This window comes from Mustela nigripes, chromosome 6 (genome assembly GCF_022355385.1).
Source record: "Mustela nigripes isolate SB6536 chromosome 6, MUSNIG.SB6536, whole genome shotgun sequence".
Classification (NCBI taxonomy): Eukaryota; Metazoa; Chordata; class Mammalia; order Carnivora; family Mustelidae; genus Mustela; species Mustela nigripes.
The window spans coordinates 97,886,983-97,889,207 of NC_081562.1; the positions used below are offsets into that span (position 1 = coordinate 97,886,983).

Here is a 2,225-nt window from a genome sequence, read left to right on the forward strand (position 1 = left end):
CCCTCTGATGCTCCCCCCTGCTTGTGCTTGCTCTCTCACAAGTAAATAAAATCTTCAAGAAAAAAAAAATTCTTTTGGTTTTTCTCAGCACTTGTACTCTAGTAGGCAAGCAACTCGCTCTACAAAGAAACTGTAAGAAAAACGGAAATACCGATTGTCTACTGGATTAATCAAAATCACAAATGCGGCTTCTTTTCCTGGTAATGTTCCATCCAAGAGAATGCCTCACTCCTGATCAATTGTGCAGTCCTCACAAAGGAAGCAGCAGCACAGAACAGGAAATTGTTCATTTTTTAAAAACTTTTTTAAAACGTCCACGAGAGTGGCTTTTCTTTTCTTTTCTTTTTTTTTTAAGATTTTCTTTTATTTATTTATCAGAGAGAGAGGGCGAGAGAGCAAGCACAGGCAGACAGAATGGCAGACAGAGGCAGAGGGAGAAGCAGGCTCCCTGCTGAGCAAGGAGCCCGATGCGGGACTCGATCCCAGGCCGCCGGGATCATGACCTGAGCCAAAGGCAGCTGCTCAACCAACTGAGCCACCCAGGCGTCCCATGACAAGGGATTTTATCTCTGTTACTATAATGCGGATCGTACTGGCCATCGCGTACATCACATCTGTTCTGTCAACAGTTTTTCAATAGTTCTGAGAAGTCTCGCAGGGAAGACAGCTGTCTCCCCTGCCAGCAAGCAGCTACTTCAGCTTTTACAGACCTGTCCGAGGAAACCCGGGATTCCAGGCACTGGCACGGGAATTCCCGCCTTTCGTTCCCGGCGCCCTCCCCCGCAGCACAGCCACCCGGCGCACGAGGCTGTGTAAACACAATCCCAAGTTAGAGGCCCTTCACTTCTAGACACTTCTAGCCGCGTGGCTGACGGGCGGCCACCGCACCGACCCCGCGGGGACAGAACGTGTGGAAAGTCCTCCCGGCCCGGGCGGCGGAGCTCCGCGGACGCTGGTGGGGCGAACGCTCGCTCTCAGACAGCGGTTCTGCTGCCGAGCCGCCCGACGCACCTGAAGCGGCCGGCCGTTCGGGAACGCGAGCGCTCCGCGTCCAGAACACGCAGGAAGGGCACGTTTACCGGACAGAAAGTGGACACACGGGGGAGAACGGCGACGACTTCATATTGCCCTCCCCTCGGCTTCCCGGACACCTCGCGCTGACAGGAGCAAACTCCCGCACTCGGTTCCATCCTCCCCTCTGCTCCGCCTCCCGAGCACCCCAGTTGCCTGAGGCCGACGGACCGAGCTTTCCCACCACAGTTTCGCCACCCCGATTCGCCACCCGTCCCCGCTCGGGAGCGTCAAGAGCACCCTCGCCCCTGCACCCCCCTCCTGTTTCCCTCCCAGCGCCGAAGGAGACCCTCGGTTCCCGCTCCGCCCGAGTCTCCCCGCGAGCCCCTTCAGCCGGAAACGCCGGGGTCGGGGCGCGACGCAACCAGCCTCACCCAGGACCCGTCGCACCCCGCAAGGCCCGGTGTGGTCGCGAGCCGCTCGAGCGCTCAAGCTCACCTTGTAAAGCGCCTGCACCATCTCCACCAGAACCCAATACTCCGCAGCGGTCGCCATGGTCAGCCACTGGCGCTCTCTTCAGGAAGGCGGGTCGCAGCTACGTCATGCGGCCCGCCGCGCAGTGACGTAAGGCCTGGAGCGCGGCAGGCGAGCGGGGGGCACCACCTCCCGGCGCCTGCGCGCTGGAGGAAAGCGAGCGGCTTGGTTCGCAGAGGCGGTGGCTGTCGGCCTTGGGGTCTTCCCGGCATCCGGGAGAAGCGGGAGCAGATATTCTGAGGCCGTGCGGTCGCAGGACCGGTTCCGGGCCCCCGGGAGGGAGGCTAACAGTAAATGCCTGCCCTGCACTCGCAGGCCTGCTCTTCCCTTCTCCATGACAGAAGGAACCCACGAAGGCACTTTCCTAAGTAAAAATTACAGAAATGCCCCAAAACAGCGGCCTCTCCTGTAGCACTTGCAGGTTTCTGCTCGGACCAACGCTGGCGGGGCGAGGTTCTCCAGCAGTGCGGCATGCGGCTTACGCCACCTCCGCGGGCTCCTGCCGACGCGGTGCAGCTTCTGGAACTTTCTTGGGCTAGTGCGGACACGGTGCGCGGGCGCTGGCAGCCGATGCTTCAAGCCAGCGGGCCGGAGTCTGCGGCCGCACGTGTCCGTGATTGCCCCGCAGCCTTCTTGCTCCGGCCCCTCAGCCGCGCGTGTCTTATCCTGGGCAGCCCCTG

General features: G+C 60.3%; 1 long non-coding RNA gene across 1 annotated transcript in view; it reads right to left on the bottom strand.

Moving 5' to 3' along the window:
* Positions 1-1,599, bottom strand: part of LOC132019874 (uncharacterized) — an 8,224-nt gene extending 6,625 nt beyond the window's left edge. The window contains exons 1-2 of the long non-coding RNA XR_009404866.1: positions 1,510-1,599; positions 711-808 (exon numbers count right to left, since the gene is read on the bottom strand). This is a non-coding gene — a long non-coding RNA (uncharacterized LOC132019874). The remainder of the gene's footprint in view (positions 1-710; positions 809-1,509) is intronic.
* Positions 1,600-2,225: the final 626 nt, after the last annotated feature.